The 21,297-nt window shown below is 35.3% G+C and overlaps 1 pseudogene; it reads left to right on the top strand.

The window, feature by feature from the left end:
* Positions 1–14,079: 14,079 nt before the first annotated feature.
* Positions 14,080–14,960, top strand: LOC105711820 (voltage-dependent anion-selective channel protein 2-like; annotated as a pseudogene).
* Positions 14,961–21,297: the final 6,337 nt, after the last annotated feature.

The raw sequence follows: 21,297 nt of genomic DNA, 5'->3' as shown, positions 1-21,297 counted from the left end.
TCTGGCTTACAGATGGTTCACCCTCACATGGTCATTTCTGCATGTGTGTGCCCCTCTGGTGTCTCTTTTGTGTGTCCAAATCTCTTCTTACAAGGACATCAGTCAGATTGGATTAGGGCCAGTTCTAAGGGACTTATTTTAACTTGTCTCTTTAAATTCATCTCTAAATACAGTCTCATTCTGACCTACTGGGGATTAGGGTTTCAAATATGAATTTGGTTGGGGGCTGGTGAAACAACTGAGTACAAAACATACATATACAAAAATACATATGTTTATATACCATTGATTCTCATTAGTTTTGCAGTAGTCATGTACTAAAAAGTCATTGCAAATGCTGAATGAACAAATACAGAACCATTGCTTCTAGGGAAAATACAGGGTTAGGATTCAGTAGCTGGTCACATGTTTGTTGAACAATCAATACATCACCTTGTTTTATGTGTGCTTCTGTTTAAAGACACCATATTTAATATATATTTCTCACAAATAATTCATTGCATGGTCTTTGAATGATTCAAAGTCTGGACTTTAGAGGCCATTTGCATTATATAGGTTTGTTTGCTGATGTCATCATAAAACAAGCAGTCTCATCAGCATTGTGAACCTATTCTTTCACATGACCCTTTTATTGTATAACACAAAGCAGGTATGTTTTAATTCTTAAGCCTCCTTATCTGAATCACATGTAAGTTTAATATTTTCTGAAATCTGTGAGTCAGCCAGCACTAGCCAAGAAGGATTTAGCATTCTCCTGATCCTGGGTAATGTGATGGTAAATTTCTATGGCCTTTATTTAGCCTCATAACAATGTTGTCCAGTATGTATTTTCTACTGGTCATGAATTCACAAATTTAGTCTCTTTCCATAGCTTCAATACATAAGTATTAATTTTTTACTTTTGTGGTTTTGTGCACATATTAGTGAATTTCCTCGATTTTTTGGACATACTGCATTGTTGATTCATTAACATTAAACTCATAACCAACAGTCCTATCATTCATGTCTGATTGAAATTGACCTAACACACATACTTTCTCTGTAAGGGACATCACAGCTTTTTGTACTTAGCAACACTAGACAGCACTTCAGCACTTTATATCATGGCAATTTTAAACAACAAAATCCCATAAAAATGCAAAAAAAATGTGACACCAGATAGACTGCAATAAGGACACTTGTTTACTGCATGAGAGCTAAAACCAGAAAGCAGAGTAGAGAATCACCTTGTTTAAACATGTGCATGGTCCATCTTAAAATTTTCAACACTTTGTACATGCACATGTTGTAATGCATGTATGAAGTATAGATTTGGGGGTTACAAATTAATTCTACCAAGTAGGAAATTTCACAAATATGAAACCTGCAAATATTGATGATCGTGTGTGTGTGTGTGCTTGTCTGTGTGTGTCTGTGTGTGTGTGTGTCTCCCTAGTTTTACCTTCACTTCTGCTTCTGTGGTCTACACTCAACACGACACCCAGAATGACTCTTCTAAAATATGTCAGATAATGTCACTTCTTCAGGTCCTCAATAAAAGTCAATGTGCTGACAACGCCCTACAGGACCCTCCGCAGTTTGACCCTGGCTATTTCTTTAAGGCCATCTCCGCAGCTCTTCCTTATAACCATTTTGGCCATCTTGCTGTTACTTAAGCCTGCCAAGCCTTCTTTGGTGTAAAGGCCTGCCCTTGTATTCTCTTTCATGCAAAGCCTTCCTCCTGAGAACTGCATCACTCTCTCACCTCCGTTAAGTCTCCACTCAAGTCTTTCCTAACCAACCTGTTTGGAAGAGCCCCTCATTCCAATCTCTCTTCTTTCTTTCTTGCTCCATTTTTCTCCATTGTACTTATCAGAATCTGTCTCCTTGTATGTTTTACTAGTACATATGGTGAGTATCATTCTTCCTCCTCTTTGCTCCACGAGGTCAAAGAGTTTTTTCTTATTTGTATTTGCAGTGCCTAGAATATTGTGAAATCTCAGTAAATATTTGTTGAACAAATGATTGAAAGAAAGAGATGTATATAACTAATTAATTTAAAAGTGTATGAAAAAAAATACAACCTTGTAGAAAATATGCAAACTCTCATATATTTTGTCCAAATTCACCTTGTGTTTTAAGGTTTGTTTAGATCCATCTCTTTTGGGTTAAGATAGAAAATTGAAAAGTTGAAAAAAATGGCCATAAAAATATGTAGTGCTTTGGTGGAAATGTTTTGGTTTGACTTTCAAACTGAAGAAGAATGAATTCAGATTTTACTTGAGTACTATATGCTATGGGTTGAATGTGTCCCCCAAAGTTCATGTGTTATAAACAATCCCCAGTGCAACAGTGTTGGGAGGTGAGACCTTTAATTGCTAATTAGGTCATGAGGGCTCTGACCTTATGAATATATTAATGCCCTTATCTTAGGACTGGGTCAGTTACCACAGGAGTGGATTCCTGATAAAAGGATCTGTTTGGCCTCCTTACTCTCTCTCATTAGGACTTGTGCTCTTTTGCTGTTCTGCCTTCTGCTATGAGATGACACAGTAAGAAGGCGCTCCCCAATGCCAGCACCTCGCTATTGGACTCCCACTCTCCAGATTGTAAAAAATAAATTTGTTTTCTTTATATGTTACCCAGTCTTTGATATTCTGTTATAGCAACACAAAAGAGGCTAAGATGCCATGTATTTCCCATCTTCCCTTTTTATTTTCTGTTGTTTTAGAAAGATAACACCTTCCAAAGTTCTGTTTCTATAACCAGTAAATCGAACAAGGAATCTCCCAGTTTGTAGCTATAACTGATAAATACAATGCTATTTTTAACTCATCAAAACACAGATGCATAACGAATTAATTCCCTAGACTTTGGAAAAAATATTTTGCAAAGATGGTTTCTAGAATGAGATATCTATTATGGTTTATCCTGATATTGTACTTCCAAAAACCATCATGGTAAACAACACAACCGTAGCCTTTCTTCAATCAAATTGATAAATATATTTCAGCCAACCTTTCTCTTCAATCTGATTCTGCTTTCTCCGTTTCTGATCCTATAAGAATCAAGGGTATCTCTTTGCTCTACGTGAAAACAAACAAAATGAGGTTTTATTTTATAAATTTAAAACAAAAAGTAAAGTACCTAGGCTGAAAAATGCTTCATGTAAAAGAGCATTTTCAAAGGAATTCTTAATCATATGTTTGTAGGAACCTAATCCTAAAACCAATGTCTATGTCTGATATGGTTTGGTCAATATATAAGAGACTTATAGACTGAATTCCCAAGGTCCAGTTATTTTAATTAAAGTCTCAGTTAAGGAAAGCTGCAAAGTTAGCAGATTATCTTCTTTATGTCATTTTTCCCTTCTTTTACAGTTGGGTAACTTCCAAGACCACTAGATATTTCTGGTCTAGTATAATAAAATTTTATTTTATTTTGCAAGGAGGAGAGGGACAGAGGTTCTATAGCAAAGAGTGAGATTTATTTTCATTGTATGTCTGTTCACATATTAATTTTTCAACAAATATTAATAATAATAAAATAATTAGAAAATAAGGCTATGAGGTTAAGTGCCTTGGGACTGTTTTTCAGTTAATAATCAATTGGTGTATAATGAGAAAGAATAAAAATTTTGAAAAAAAATACATTTTCAATATTTTTGTTTCATGTTGATGTAAAGAAATGCAACTAATTTTTGTGTGTTGATTTTGAATCCTACAAATTTACTGAATTCATTTATTCTAACAGTTTTTTGTGGAGTCATCATGGATTACTACACACAGGGCTATGTAATCTACTGATAGGGATAATTTTGCTTCTTCCGTTTCAATTTGGATGAGATTGGAAGAATTAGTATTGCTAAAATATTTGTACTACCTAAAGCTGTCTACAGGTTCAATATAATCTCTCAAAATTTCCATAATATTTTTCACAGAAATAGTAAAAAATGCTAATATTGTATAGAATGGCAAAAGACATTGAATAGCCAAAGCAAAATTGAGAAATAAAAACTAAGTTGGAGGTATTAAACTTCCTGATTTCAAATTACGTTACAAAGCTATAGTATTTAAAACTATACTGGCTGGGCATGGTGGCTCACACCTATAATCCCAGCACTCTAGGAGGCTGAGATGGGCAGATTGCCTGTGATCAGGAGTTCAAGACCAGCCTTGCCAACATAGTGAAACCCTGTCTTTACTAAAAATACCAAAATTAGCTGGCCATGGTGGTGCACGACTCTAGTCCCAGCTACTTGGGAGGCTGAGGCAGGAGAATCACTTGAACCCAGGAGGCAGAGTTGCAGTGAGCCGAGATTGTGCCACTGCACTCCAGCCTGGGTGACAAAGCAGGACTCTGCCTCGAAAAAAAAAAAAAGGTATAGTGCTGGCATAAAAGCAGGTACGTAGATCAATGCAACAGAATAGAGAGTGCAAAAATAAACCCAAGCACATGTGATCAACTAATTTTTGACAGGGCACCAAGAAGATGTGACAGGAAAAGGATAGTTTCTTCAATAAACAGTGGTGAAAAACTGAATATCCACATGCAAAACACTGAAATTGGACCCTTATATTACATTATATGCAAAAGTCAAATCAAAATAAATAACAGACCTAAATGTAAAACCTGAAATTATAAGACTACAAGAAGAAAAGTAAGGAAAAGCTCCTTGGCAAACACTTTTTGGATATCATACCAAAAGCTTAGGCAACAAAAACAAACAAAACAAAAAGGTAGGATGGCATCAAACTAAAAAGCTCTTTTGAACAGCAAAGGAAATAATCAACAAAATGAAAAGGTAGCCTACAGATTGGGAGAAGATATCTGTTAAGGGGTTAATATCCAAAATTTATAAAGAACTCCCACAACTGAATATAAAAATAGGCAAAAGACCTGAACAGACATTTATTCAAAGAAGACATTCAAATGATCAACAAATATATGAAAAGGTGCTCAACATCACTAATCATCAGGGCAATGCAAATCAAAATCACAATAAAAATTGGTGCAGCCATTTTGGAAACAGTATGAAGATTTCTCAAAAAGTCAGAAAGAAAACTACTATATGATCCAGTAATCCCTCTGCTGGGTATATACTCAAATAAATGAATACTCAGTATTTCATAGAGGCATCTGCACTTCCATGTTTATCGTAGCACTATTCACAATAGCCAAAACACAGAAATAACCTGTGTCCATAGACAGATGAATGTACTAAAAATTGTGATGAGTGCATGCGTGCGTGGAATATTTAGTCTTAAAAAAGGAGATCTTGCCATTTGTGCCAACGTGGACAAATCTGAAGGATACTATGCTACATGAAATAAGCCAGACACAGAAAGAAACATATTGCATGATGTCACTTATATGTGGAGTGTTTTTTAAGTCAATGACATAAAAACAGAGTAGAATGGTGGTTATCAGGGGAGGAGGTTGGAGAGGAATGGGGAGATGTAGATCGACGGGTACAAACTTACAGTAGAGTGAGTAAAGATAGAGATGTAGTGTACAGCATGAGAATCATAGTTAACAGTATCGTATTTTGGAAATAGGCTAAAGGACATTTTAGATGCTCTTAGTACACATACCCCAACACACATGGTAATTATGTGATATGATGGATATGTTATTTGCTTGATGTAGCAATGCATTCATTAAATATATATATATATGGAGATATATCTCAAAACATCAGGTTATAAACTTTAAATATATAATAAAGAAGGCAAAGTGAGAAATGATGAGAACTTAAACTCATAGGACACTTCTTATATATTAGGGATTATTTTACTATTTCATTTAATCCTAATAGCATTTCAAGCTTATGATATGACTTCACTTTAAAAAGACAGAAAAAAAGCTGTAGCAAATTTACACAAGAGAATCATACAGCAGTTCATCCACTCAACGGGAACACTACTTTACACCAGTAAATGTATAAATGGCAGAATAATCATTCTTAGGTACAAATGGCTGGGCGATGTATAAATGTCTAGAGGACCATTCCTATGAGTGTGGAATTTTGATGGGCAGTCAGTAAAACATTTCTGGTATCTGCTGACAGATTTAGTCTTCCATTTTGATATACATTTAAGAAGACTCATTAGCCATGAATTAAGAGTAGTGTATAAAGAAGACAACAAGGGAAACCAAAATTGCTTATCTGACAAAAGAGTCGGGAGTCAGGGCTTACTTAGATTCAATAGTCATAAAAATGACTGAAATCTAACAAGATGAAATTTAATGAAAAAAGTAAAATTCAGCTATTAGAATTTGAAAAATAAAATTTCAAGTACGTAGAAAGGCACAGTTGAGTGAGTACCAATGACAGGGTTTTTGTAAATTTCAAGTGTATTACTGATCAATAATGTAATGTGTGATAAAAGATCCAAAATATCCAGTGAAAACTTCAAGCCACACAAATAAAGATGGAGTGGCCACAACAAAGAAGGCAAAAACTTCATGTTCATAGATCTTAGTAAATCACAAATAAAATATCTGTTCAATTTGAAGAGATTTTTGACAAACTGGAATGATCTTTGCTGTTATGTAAGAGATTCATACATCCTAAGAATTGTCAAAACTTATGATTTCTGAGGTTTTGTGTAACTCATAATCATTTGAAACTTTCACCCTATACAAAACTTTTGAAACTTTTCACCCTATGCAAAATTCTCTTTTGATGTTGTTATAATCACCAAAATTTAAAGTATTGCTTCTACAACTGTGACTTAATGGTCTTTACTTAATTCCTTATCAGTTTTAACCTACTCTTCAATTGCTCTGGCTATAAATGAGATATAAGAAAGGAACATCCTACCACCTGATAATCTGTACAAATGAATTCGGGGAAAAGACTTGTATTAAGGCCTACATATCAGTTATCTGAAGAAGATGTATGATGACACTTGACAAATACAAGATCAAGATGAAATTTTTTTAATGTTATATAGAATTAGTATAGATAAAATATTAAAGAGAAACTAAAGTTTCATCTTCAAGCTCGTATAATGAAACAGTATTAAAATAATGATACAAAATCTCCTTCAATTGAGTCTTTTGCTCAGATGTCACCTACCCTGACCACCTTATTTAAAATTACAGATACACTTTCCACTTCTTTCTTAGCTCTTATTCCCTATTTACATGATATATTACGTACTTATTCTTTCCTGTTTATTGCTTATTGTCTGTCTTACCCCACTAGCATGTAAATTCCATGATAGCACTGCCTGTTTACCAATGACTCTCAAGCACATATGAATGAATAAATATATAGTATAACCTTATATGTTTTAAATGCTGTAATTTTTGTATTTGTTAAAGTTCAGTTTCAGAGAAGAGAATCCACACTTGGTATGTTCAGCCCCAACTTACATATTATAGGGTGCTAAATGACTTACAGAATCACCGGGAGAAGCGAACAAAATCACTCTAGGCAGAACCTTCAGGAAGAACTCCTAAAGTCACAATTCAGAAGTGCACCATGGAGGAAACAACTGCCTCTTTTATGATAGAAAGCTGTCTGGAAAACTGGGAAGTTTCAGTTTAACGGCTTGCTTCAGGACCACAACATCACTGACATAATTTGTTAGCCACCAAGATTAGTTACTGACAGCACAGCGCCATTACCAAGAGGAAGCTACTTCTACTATTTCTGGATTCAGAAATGTCTCATGTTTCCTAGATTATACACATACCTCTCAAGAGGAATTAACGTAGTCATACGGAATAATGAAACCAACAACTCATTCTCTGTTTCAGAATGTGTAATATTGCTCACTTCTCCTTTCTACTTATCTGCTCTGTTTGTCTTTGCCAAAGACTGACTTTTCTGTCTCCAGTCCACCTGTAAGAAACTAGAGCTTTTGCTCAGGATAGACCACATATTAAGACATAAGACAAAGCCTCAAAAAATTTTTAAAAATCTAAATCATATCAAGGACCTTCTCAAATCCCAATGGAACAAAAATAGAAATTAATAACAAGAGGAAATTTTGAAACTGTACAAATGTATGTAAATTAAGCAACATAATCCTGAACAACCACTGATCAATTAAGAAATTAAGAAGGAACTTAAAATTTTCTTAAAACATATGAAAATGGAAACACAATATACTAAAACCTATGAGACACAACAAAAGCAATGCTAAGAGGGAAGCTTGTAGCAATAAACACCTACATCAATAGTAGACAGATTTCAAATAAACAACCTAATTATGTACCTCAAGAAGCTAGAAAAGCAAGAAAAAAACTAATCTCAAAATTAGTAAAAGAAAAAAAATAATAAAGATCAGAGTAGAACTAAACAAAGTACAAACTAAAAAAATACTAAGAATAAAAAAAGTGAAAAGTTGGGTTTTGTTAAGATAAACAAAATTGATAAACTGCTAGCTAGACTAAGAAAAGAGAAAGAAGATTCAAATAAGATCAGCAACAAAAAGTACATTACAGCTGATATCACAGAAATAAAAAAGATCATTAGAGACTATTATGAACAACTGTATACTAACAAATTGGAAAACCTAGAGGAAATGGGTACATTCCTGAACACATACAATCTACTAATATTGAACCAGGAAGAAATAGAAAACCTGAACAAACCATTAATGAGTAACAAGATTCAATGAGTAATAAAGAGTCTCCCAAAAAAGAAAAGCCTATGACTGATGGCTTTATTGCTGAATACTTCCAAACATTTGAAGAAAAACTAACACCAATCCTTCTAAAACTATTCCAAAATAGTGGAAAGAGGGAATTCTTTCTAACTCGCTCTATAGGCCAGTATTACCTTGATAACAAAACCAGACAAAGACACAACGAAAAACTAAGAAAATCACAGGCCAATATCCCTGATGAATATAGATGCAAAAATCCTCAACAATATAATAGCAAACTAAATATTACAACATGTTAAAAAGATAATGAACTAAAATCAAGAGGGATTTATCCCAGGGATGCAAAGGTGGTTCAACATAGGAACGTTAATAAATGTGATACATCAAATCAATAGAATAAAGGACAAAAACTATGATTATCTCAACAGATTCAGAAAAAAAATTTGACAAAATTAAACATACCTTCCTGATAAAAACTTTCAACAAATTAAGCAAGGAAGGAAAATATCTCAACTTAATAACGGCCATATATGATAAACCCACAGCTAACATTACACTGCATAGAAAAAAGCTAAAAGCCTTTCCTCAAGAACTGGAAACAAGAGAGAATGCCCACTGTAATCACTCCTATTCAATATAGAACTGAAAGTCCTAGACAGAGCAATTGGGTGGGAGAAAAGTGAAAAGAAATCCAAATTGGAAAAGAAGAAGTCAAAGTGTCCCACTTTGCAGACAACATGATCTTACATCTAGAAAAATCTGAAGATTGCACCAAAACCCCTTAGAACTGATAACAAAATCAGTACAATTGTAGGATACAAAATCAAAATTAAAAAGTCAGTAGCATTTCTTAAAATCAATAATAAACTAGCTGAAAAAGAATCAGGAAAGCAATCCCATTTATAATAGCTACCAAAAAAAATACCTAGGAATAAATTTATCCAAGGAGGTGAGAGATCTCTGTCAGAAAAACTGATGAAAGTCACTGAATGAAAGTCATTGAAGAAGACACAAACAAATAGAAAGATAGCCCACGCTTATAAACCAGAATAATGAATATCATGAAAATGACAATACTACCCAAAGCAATCTACAAATTCAATTCAATTCCTATTAAAATACCAATGATATTCTTCACAGAAATAGAAAAAAAAATCCTAAAATTTGTATGTAACTACAAAAGACCCTGAACAGCCAAAGCAATCCTAAGCAAGAAGAACATCGCTGCAGGTGCTACACTATCTGTAGGATAGGAGAAAATATTTGCAAATTGTGTGTCCAACAAGGGACTAATAACAAGATTATGCAAGGGACTCAAATAATTCAACAGCAAAAAATAAAGAAATCCTATTACAAGGTAGGCAAAGGATCTGAGTGGACATTTCTCAAAAGAAGACATAAAGATGGCCAACAGGTATATGAAAAAAAGTGGTAAATGTTTCTAATCATCAGGGAAATGCAAATAGAATGGCTATCAAAAAGACAAAAAATAACAAATGGTGGCAAGATTTAGAGAAAAGGCAGCTCTTATGTACTGAGTATATATTATACTCTTATGCAACTGTTTTTTCTTAAGATTAGGACTTGCCTTGTCCTTTTTCTAAGTGACTTTAGCCAGGATCACCTCCTGACATTAAGTAACCAATGCTTCTACATGATTCTCAGGGTGGTACTAACGACATACTAGAACAGGTTGTCTGGGAAGGATCACAAATATAAAGACTGTGTGACTGGAATAAACAATTAGCATCTCCATATCTTGCTGAGAAAGAAAAATAATGCCACCACTGCAAAATAAAAGTTTAAACGCTGGGCAGGAAATAGAAAAGCATGCAATAAATTCTTTTAATTTACATGGATAATTTTTAAATAACTGTTTTCAAAAATTCTGTCAAATTTTTATAATTTAAAAATCTTTTCATTGCAGCTCAGTCAATTCCTACCTACTAAATCATTGTAAGAAGGACATGTCATTTATATCATGTAGGAGTTCAAAGGTTTAATAGAAAAATGCAAAGACGACCCCAATTACTATCAATCTTTGAGTCTGTTTCCCTTTTCATTTTTTTATTTATAAAAAAGCACTAAGAAATAACCCTATTCTTCTTTAAAATAATTTTAGAAGCAATGATAACCACAGTTGATATTAAGAAAAGCAAATAATAGATGATTTTAGGAAATCTATCAATCACTGTACCCGATATATGTTGGTGTCTCTGAAGACTGGAATAATGCACTTCTGCCTCATTCAAATCCTGGTATGAAGCTGGACTACATAAAATCCAACAAACTGTCAACACGTGAAAGTACTTGGTTTTAGTGCTTAAGGCTGATATAAATTATATTCAACACTGAAAGCTGAAAGGCTCAATAGCCAGCTCAAATATTCTAGAAAGGAAGTTTATCAATGCAATCCCACACCAATAACATACGCTAGATGGTTTTATTAATCAAATAATGAATCTCCCTTAAAGCTGACTACTGCATGCCCCCAAATTAAATGGATCCTACCTGTGCAGCCCAGATTCCCATTTCATCAGTTTTCCAAACACCCTCTATTAACACCTAAAGCTTGTAGGTACTCAGTGCCTACTTAATGGATTCTACAATGATGTATCTTGTCTAGTAAATGAAAATATATCTCTGCCTAAAGCCAACAGATCAGAACAAAATGAATGTAATGTTCTACCTTAAACAAAGCAACACATAATTTTTCTAATGTGGTTTGTTTCCCTATGTTGTATAGTATATATTAAAATGTGCAATATGTGAAACTCTATCCCTGAAATAACTACTATTACTTATTTCAAAAGAAAATTATTATAAGTGTGACTTTTAGTTAACACATAAAATCACATCAATAAATAGAAATAGAAAATATTTTCTTAGCTTTACTTTTTCTACCAAAAAAACTATTTTACTGGAAGTTCCTGAGGGTGAACCACTTATATAGCATTCTTTTATAAAGGTTATTTTACCTTTTGGCTTCTTAACAACAAATATATCCTGAGTACCTTTTCTTCACTGGGCAAGATTCTAAATGTTGGACGTAAGTACGCAAATAGGACAAACATATTTCCTGGTCCCATGTAATGAGGAGTAATATATATTAAATATTCACACATATATTGTACATCTATGTCACATAGGTACATGGATATATGTGTGTAGAAAAGGTAGGTATTTTGTGACACTTTTGTTTTAGGCTTATGTGTGTTTATGTGTGGTATATGTACTGATTGATGACACAAAATATCTTACTACGATGACAGTCAAAAACACACAAAATCTAATGATTGAGTGAATGTGGCTAGAGAATGTTTTCAGGAATATAACCATGAAGATTAAAAATATTAAAGGTTTGAGGCAGCCACCAAATATTTTTAAGCAACAGGAATACTCAAATTTTCATTTGTAAAACATCTTTTAAATGTTGTGTGGCGAATTAAAAATTAGGAAACAGAACACAAGTAAAGACACCAATGAGGAGGTTGGCTGAGAATGACAGAAGCTAGGAGGGAACACAGAGACAGAGGGGGTGGACAAAGTCCAGATACATCAGGAAGCTTGAGATAAAAAGACTTTGTTAGGAGACATACCAAAGTGTATACACGCACACACCCACACACACACAGTCCAGAAAGAAAAGGAGAAAGGAAAGTAGAAAATTAGAAAGTAAAAGAGGAAAACGTGGCGTATCTCAAGCATCATCATACTTTCCATACTTGTTTAGGATGTATCATTATCAAAATCATGCAAAAAGCCCTCTGGTCACAGAGATGTAATCATTCCATATTCCACAGCTAATCATTAGCTATGGAATAAGTACAGCAAGAGAATCCATTTTATTTCCAGAAATTACTTAATTTGAATCACAATGGAAAGTATCTATCCCTCAACCCTAGGCAAAAATGGTGGCAACCACAGTTTTTGTTGCAGCCCTCTCCATCACAGATGAACACACACAGTGAAAAATGTTGGTCCCAACAGGCTAGAGGGAAACAAAGGCAAGGTGAATAAACACTGTTGCTTCCACAGTTATTGATGTCCTTATTACAGACAACTGCATCACAACTCAGGAACATACTGGACAAAGCCCAAAGCTACTTCTTTTCTATTACATTTAAAAAGAGAATTTTAAAAAAATGCAATGACCCAGACTTTACTAACTGGAAAGAAGAAGAGCATTAGGATTGATCACTCCAAGAATTGAGCCTAAAAGATATAAACCAGTTCTTTCTCTTAAAGACAACCCACTGATTTTAGAATTTGAGATGAGAGCACATTTGGGAAAATATAAGCATGCTAATCACTATAACAATTTTAATAAAAAGCAATACATGTGCAAAAATTCTGTCAATCATATATAACCAAACTATATGTGCCAGATGCTTTAGCCAAGAGGATTACTAAATTTATTTGTTCATGAGTGGCTAAAATAAAGGCACGCTAGATAGTGATTCAGACTGGATTCTGGAGACAAGCTATCTGGTTTAATCTTCTGATCGGTTAACTTCAGGCAAGTTACTTCATTTATCTAAGCTTCAGTTTCCTTATGATTTTTCCATCACAATTTGTTGTGAGAACTTAATGAGGTTCAATCATAAAAATAGTTGAGTTTGGTACTTACTAAACACTCAGTAACAGTTATTTTAGAAATATAGTTATTATTAAAAAAGAATATCACATTTGCTCATTCAACAAATATTTATCAAGAATTCTACTACTAGAAATAAAGCTAATGTGATGGTTAATTTTACATGTCAACTTGATTGAGTTAAGGGATACCCAGATAGCTGGTAAAATATTATCTCTGGTGTGTCTGTGAGGGTGTTTCTTGAAGAGATTTTCATTTGAATCAGAAGACTAAGTAGAGAAGATCCACCCTCACCAATGTGGGTGTGCATCCAATCCTTTGCGGGCCCAGATAGAACAAAATAAGCAGAGGAAGGGAAGAATTTAGCTCTTTCTTTAAGCTGGGACATCCAGGTTATGCTGCCCTTGGACATCAGAGCTTCTGATTCTCAGGCCTTTGGGCATGGAACTTATACCAAGGAGGCCCCTGGTTCTTAACCATTTGGCCTTGGACTAAGATTTACATAATCAGTCTCTCCAACTCAAGCTGAATTACAGCAATGACTTTCCTAGTTCTCCAGTTTGCAGATGAAAGATCATGGGGCTTCTTGCCCTCCGCAAGTGTGTGATCCAGTTCCCATAATAAATTTCATTTTGTCTTCTATTATCTATCTATCTATTTTATTGATTCTATTTCTAAATAAACCACTAATACAGCCCAAAAATATTTTTGATTTTAAAAATATTCGGGCTGCAAGTGGAATGGTGCCTCCACTTTGTCCTCCAGCCAAGGCAACTATAACACAACCTCAGGCAAATCCAGTGGCCTCAGCTGTAAACAAAGCAGTGGGGGTACTCCCCATCAGGAGAACACCAGTTTATCTCTTCCCAAGTCTTCACCATGGTGACCTACAGACAGACCTGAGCATGGCCAATGTGCATTCCTCCATCACATGCTGACCTAGGCATCGCTGTCAGAGATATTTTCTATGAAGGATTTGGTTCAGAGTTGGTGAAACTGGAGGTGAAAAAAAGTCAGGCAGTGACGTGAATTCTCAACATCTGGTTCATTTAATACAGACACTGGTAAAATTACTGGGATGTTGGAGACCAAATATAAATGGTGTGATTATGGTCTAACTTTCTCAGAAAAGTGGAACACTCTGGGAAGAGAACAGTCTGGGAACAGAAATCACAACTGAAGACCAGATTTGACAAGGTTTGAAACTGACATTAGATACTACCTTCTCACCAAACACAGGAGAGAAAAGTGACAAGATCCAGTCCTCTTATAAGCAGTATGTATACACTTTGGTTGTGATGTTGACTTTCATTTTGCAGGAGTTGAAACCCATGGTTTGGCTGTCTTTGGTAATGAGACTGCCTTGCTGGGTACCAGATGACCTTTGATAGTGTCAAATCAAAGCTGACAAGGAATAACTTCACCCTGGGCTATATAGGACTGGAGACTTCCAACTACACACTAATGTCAATGATGGGACAGAATTTGGAGAATCAATTTATCAGAAAGTATGTGAAAATCTGGACACTTCAGTGCATCTCACTAGGACATCAGGTACCAACTGCACTCATTTTCGCATTGCTGCTAAATATTGGTTGGATCTCACTGCTTCCATTTCTGCAAAAGTCAACAACTCTAGTTAACTGGAGTGAGCTACATTCAGACATTGAGCCCAACAAATACTGTTGACTCTGGTAGACAGGAAGAGCATTAATGCAGGAGGCTACAAATTTGGGCTTGCCCTGGAGTTAGGAGTTTAATCCAGCTGAAAGAAACCTTCAGGATGTCAGAAGATTTGGCCTTAGTATATTTCCAGTGTGACCAGTAGGGCTCCCCACCACCCAACAAAAAAAGGTGATCAAAACTAAGAATGATCTAAACAAGAGCTGTATTTTAAATATTTAGACAGTTACTTATAGCTGCTTTATAGATGAACTGATTATCTATCTAGATACCAATGCTGCAGTTGTGCAGTCACATACGCATTATTTAAAGATATGTAGGCCAGGCCCAGTGGCTCATGCCTGTAATCCTAGCACTTTGGGAGGCCAAGGTGAGTGGATCACTTGGGGCCAGGAGTTCAAGACTAGCTTGATGAACATAGCGAAACCCTGTCTCTACTAAAACTACAAAAATTTGCCAGATGTGGTGGCATGTTATTGTAATCCCAACTACTCGGGAGGCTGAGGCAAGAGAATTGCTTGAACTGGGGAGGCAGAGGTTGCAGTTGAACTGAGATCACACCACTGCACTCCAGCCTGGGTGACAAGAGTGAGACTCTTGTCTCAAATAAATAAATAAATAAACAAAAAGATATTTAGGTCAAGCACAGTGGCTCACGCCTGTAATCCCAGAACTTAGAGAGATCGAGGTGGGTGGATCATTTGAGGTCAGGAGTTGAAGGTGGCCTGACTTTAGTAGAGCCAACCAGTCTTTACTAAAAATACAAAAATTAGGGCCGGGTGCGGTGGCTCAAGCTTGTAATCCCAGCACTTTGGGAGGCCGAGGCGGGTGGATCACGAGGTCAAGAGATCGAGACCATCCTGGTCAACATGGTGAAACCCCGTCTCTACTAATACAAAAAATTAGCTGGGCATGGTGGTGCGTGCCTGTAATCACAGCTACTCAGGAGGCTGAGGCAGGAGAATTGCCTGAACCCAGGAGGCGGAGGTTGTGGTGAGCCGAGATCGCGCCATTGCACTCTAGCCTGGGTAACGAGCGAAACTCTATTTCAAAAAAAAAAAAACAAAAATTAGTCGAACATGGTGGTATACACCTGTAATCCAAACTACTCATGAGTGTGAGGCTGGAGAATTGCTTGAATCTGGGAGGCAGAGGTTGCAGTGAGCTGAGATTGTTCCACTGCACTCCAGCCTGGGCATCAAAGAGAGACTGTCTCAAAAGAATAAAATAAAATAATAATAATAAAAAAAATAGATGCTTATGAAAACTGTGCAAAAAATGTATTATTGGTGAGTGGCACATTTAACAGTTAAATGCACTCACACCTATATTCCCAGTGTTTTAGGAGGCTCAGGTGGAAGAATCACTTGAGGCCAGGAGTTCAAGACCAGCCAGGGCAATATAGTGAGACCCTGAATCTACAAAAAAAAATTTTTTTTTGAGACAGAGTCTCACTCTGTCGCCCAGGCTGGAGTGCAGTGGTGCGATCTCAGTTCAACTGTAACCTCCACCTCCCAGATACAAGCAATTTTCCTGCCTCAGTCTCCCAAGTAGCTGGGATTACAGGCATGTGCCACCATGTCCAGCTATTTGTGTGTGTGTGTGTGTGTGTGTGTGTGTTTGTGTGTGTGTATTTTTAGTAGAGACGAGGATTCACTGTGTTAGCCAGGATGGTCTTAATCTCCTGACCTCATCATCTGCCCACCTCGGCCTCCCAAAGTGCTGGGATTACAGGCATGAGCCACCATGCCTGGCCAAAAACTTTTTTTAATTTTTAAAAATTACCCTGGTGTGGTGGCATGTGCCTGGAGTCCCACCTACTGGAAAGGCTTAGGTGAGAGGATTGCTTGAGCCCAGGAGTTCAAGGCTGCAGTGAGCTATGATCATGCCACTGCACTCCAGCATGGGCAACAGGTAAGTTTTCCATGTGTAAACTATTCTATGATACCAGCAGACTAAATAATATCATTTTTCTAAATGATTTTTAAAATAAAATTTGTTCCAAATCAAAATTACAATAGCTAAATTCGTGGGTAGTCCTAAACTTAACCACTTCTGGGGCTTTCTTTAATTTCTCTGAGACAATGCAAGATCATACAAACATCTCAGGTCTACATGGTCCAGGAGATAAGGAGGTTGATGGTCATCAAACTAAAGCTCCCATTGCTGCCAGAACCCCTCACCAAGATCCATTTGGAGCAAGAGTTGTCACTCATGTTGTACTAAGCTCCAACTTGGAGGCCATCAAAGTCAGGTACCTCTAACCTTTTGTTAGTTCTGCCATCTCTGCGATACCCTACGTGAGCAGGTATACGTTGCTTCCAAGAACCAAAAACCTCTTTTCTCCACCAGCCCAGAGATATTTTTGTTCTTCAACCCAGCTTTGATACTTTCATTTTTCATGTCTGGAAGATTTACCTGCTACTATTCTGTGGGAATATAGCTTAATTCTCATTCATGAATTAAGAAATTCAACATCACATCCTGTTTGTAGTTTTCTGCCAGGTGGCTCATTCTGTCCAGCAATCCCTTTGCTTTTTTCTTGTATGGGAACATAATGATGTTAACTTTTCTCTGGAAGTGGAAGGAGATTTGACACCCACCCAAAAATCCTATAGAGAAAAGAGAAATATCACACTTTTCTTCCTGAGAAGACAGCAGTATTGAGCATTAAAACAGAAATTAAGTTTTAGAAGGTTGCTTCCAGTAATTTTTTCTGCTAAAGTTGTTGTCTGTAATGCACATATGTGAATGGAAAACATTATTTTAAAAAATAAGCTTTAATGCTTTTTGAAATGCCACATTTGTATGTAAAATAAGATAGTTATGAGAATTAAGTAAAATAGTGTAAAAGAGTTTAGTCAATATTAAAACATTAAATAAAATTTAAGTAGTGGTATAGAACTATTGTTTTACTTCCTTATAATGAAGAAAATACAGTAACAGTTGAAAGAGCATTTTACCAAATCATTTTCCACAAATTTTCAGAAATGTATTAGATAAATTCCAATGTTAAAAGAGCCAAATGATTTGAAAGGAAAATTATTATGCTATATATATTTGAATATGAAAAATATATAAACATCTTTCAGGTTCAATTGTTCCTATTATTTTTTAAAAACCACTGTGGATATCTGGGAGAACCTAAAAATAATTTACTTCAAAGTGTATTTTAAGCTATAAATAATATGTTATATATTCTTGTGTTTCCAGAGGGTATATAGTTTGTACTCTTTGATCGATAATAGTAATAATAGCTAACCTTTATTGAGTAATTGATATGTGTTAGGCAATGTTCTACATACCTTACATGTATTGAATTAACTGATTCTCACAAAAGTCCTACAAAGTTGGTTCTTTTTTGCTTTTTTTGACAGATGGAGATTGTGTTTGCAAAGCCAGGGAGGAGAGAAGAGGCATGAAGCACCTTGTTATGGCTAGAGAATCAAGTGTAATGGGCAATAGGGTGCAAGATGAGGTCAACAGGCTATGAAGGAGCAAAGTCGTAAAAACCAAACAAGCATTCCTAATGCCTTTGGACTTCATCTTGAGGGAGTTACAGAAAGATTTTAAGCAGAAGAGAAGCACAACCAGATTCACACGTTAGAAAGGCCACTTTTAATGTGATATGGATAAAAGACAGGACAAGGGAAACATAGAAGCAGAGCCACTGGATATGAGAACTTACCCATTATAAAGCATCATTCACAATGTATACCATAAACTATAGTTTAGTAGTCTATAGTTTATAAAATTATCCTACAGGCATTACATCTTACTGCTATAACAGAGGTGGTTTCTAAGCCACAGGGAAGGAGGGCAAACCCAAACAGAGCCTGGCACTCTGTCTGAATTGAGGAATCAAAGATTGCAGCTTGAAGACACCAAAGAAGCTCAAATTTGTAGAAGACATTACAGAGACAGGGAGAGAAAGAGAGAGAGAGAGAGAGAGAGAGAGAGCAAGAGAGCGTGCCACGTGCAGTGGCTCCCACCAGTAATCTCAGCAGTTTGGGAGGCCAAGGTGGGTGGATTACCTGAGGTCAGGAGTTGGAGACCAGCCTGGCCAACATGGCAAAACCCCACTTCTATGCAACTAGAAAAATTAGCCAGGTGTGGTGGCACACACCTGTAATCCCAGCTACTCAGGAGGCTGAGGCAGGAGAATCATTTGAACCTGGGAGGAAAACGTTGCAGTCAGCCAAGAAGTACTGGGGGGGAAAAAAGAGAGAGAGAGAGAGAGAACGAGAGAGAGAGAGAGAGAGAGAGAGAGAGAGAGAGATATCTAGAGATTTACAGAGGAGATCTCCTTCAGTCTTGAATTATGTCTACCATAATTTATACATTGAATCTCAACCCCTCATTTTATTGGAGCTAGGGCCTTATAGAGGTAATTAAGTTTATAATGAGGGAATCAAGGTGTGGCCCTGACCCAATAGGATTAGTGTCCCTATAAAAGGTAGATGGGACACTAGAGATCTCTCACTGTCTATCTGCCCCTTCTCCCTAACATGCACAAAGAAATTGTCACATGAGCACACAGCAAGAAGGTGCTGTCTGCAAACCAGAAGAAGAACTCACACCAGAAACCAACCATACTGGACCTTAATCGGACTTCCAGCCTGCAGAACTGTGAAAAAATAAATATCTATGGTATTTTCTTATGGCAGTCTTACCTGACTAATATTGCACCCAATAAAAAATTGCCAATAAAAAATTGCCAGGTATGTAGAAAAGCGGGTCCATATGACCATAAAATTAGAATAGAAACAAACCCATAAATGACAGTGACAGGGATTTTTAAATAAATAAATAATTGTTTTAAAACAGGTGTTGCAAATATACTCAATATGCAAAAGCAGATAAAAGAAAGAGAAATATAAGCCTTATAGCAAAAGAAATGATATTTAAAAAGACACAAATGAGACTTCTAGAGATGGAATATCTTATACTTAAAATATATCTTATATTTAAAATAGATATACACTGGATAAGATTAACAGCTGATTATACATTGCAGAAAAAAAGGTGAGTAAAATTGAAGACATAATAATAAAAATTATTCAAAATAAAGCAAACACAGAAAGGAAAAAGTCTAGGAACTAAAATGAACAGAAAATAAGTGAGACAATTTGCAGTCTAACTTACATATAATTGAAGTACCAAAAAGAGAAGAGGTAGAAGAAACAAAAAACAAATTTTTGAAGAAATAAAAGCTAAGAAAGTATCAAACTACAGATCCAAGCAGTTCAAAAAGTCCCAAGCAGAAGGAAACAAAAGAAAAACACATTGAGACATAAAAAAATTAAATTACTGACAACTACTGCTAAAGTTAACATCTTAAAAGCAGTCAGAAGAAAACAAAGACACACTACATACCGAAAAACAAAGATAAGAATTACCGCAAACTGCTCAGAAAGTTGTTAAAACATAACAAAGAAAAACCTTTAATATGCTGAATGAGAAAAAAAACTGCCAACCTATAATTTTTTACCCAGTGAACATTTCTTCAAAACTGACCTGAAATTAAGACTTTTTTTTCTTCCAGAAAAACAACCACTGAGGGAATTAACCTTCGATAGAACTGCACTACAAGAAATGTCAAAGGAGAATCCTTTAGACAGAAGGAACATAGAATCAGACAAAAATCTGTAGCTGTACAAATGAATGAAGAGCACTGGAAATGGAAATAAATTGGGTAAATGTAAACATTTTTTAACCAGTAAAACTAATTTTGTACTTTAAAAAATATATTGTGGTGTTTGTAGTATATAGAAAAATAAATTTTGCCACAAATTGTAAAAATAATGGAAAGTTTAAAAATAGTAATATATTGTTATAAGGTTCTTCCTGTACGCATGAACTGGTATAATATTAATTGAAAAAGTACTATTATTGCAAGGTAAAGATGTATATTGTAAACTCTAGAGTATCCAATAAAAAACAAAAAACTAAAACTAATAGCAAAAATAAAATAAATTTTAAAATAGTAATTAATCAAAAATAAAGACAGGAAAAAGAAAAAAGGAACAAGAATGGATGAGACAAGTAGAAAAAATTGCAGTATCATAAATAGAAATTCAACTATACTGAAAATCATAATACATTTAAATTGTCTGAACAGCTCAATTAAAACATTGAAAAAGCAGAGCATGTCAGATTGAATCAAAAAGCAATACCTAAGACATTATCTAGAAGAAACCTGCTTTAAATATAAAGACATTTAGTTTAAAAGCAAAAGGATTAAAAAAGTACACAAAGCAAACATTTTTAAAAAGAAGCTAGAGTGCTCATATTTATATGAAACAAAGTAGAGTTTATAACAAGAAATGTAACATAAATAGTACCCACTTTAAGTTATAAACAAGTTCAGCAAATCTAATAAACAGCTTTCATGGTAATTAGATGTGTTAACTG

Source organism: Aotus nancymaae, unplaced genomic scaffold (assembly GCF_030222135.1).
Source record: "Aotus nancymaae isolate 86718 unplaced genomic scaffold, 86718_ANA_hifiasm-v0.15.2.pri h1tg000022l_1, whole genome shotgun sequence".
NCBI lineage: Eukaryota > Metazoa > Chordata > Mammalia > Primates > Aotidae > Aotus > Aotus nancymaae.
This window is presented reverse-complemented; position numbering and strand designations above follow the sequence as displayed.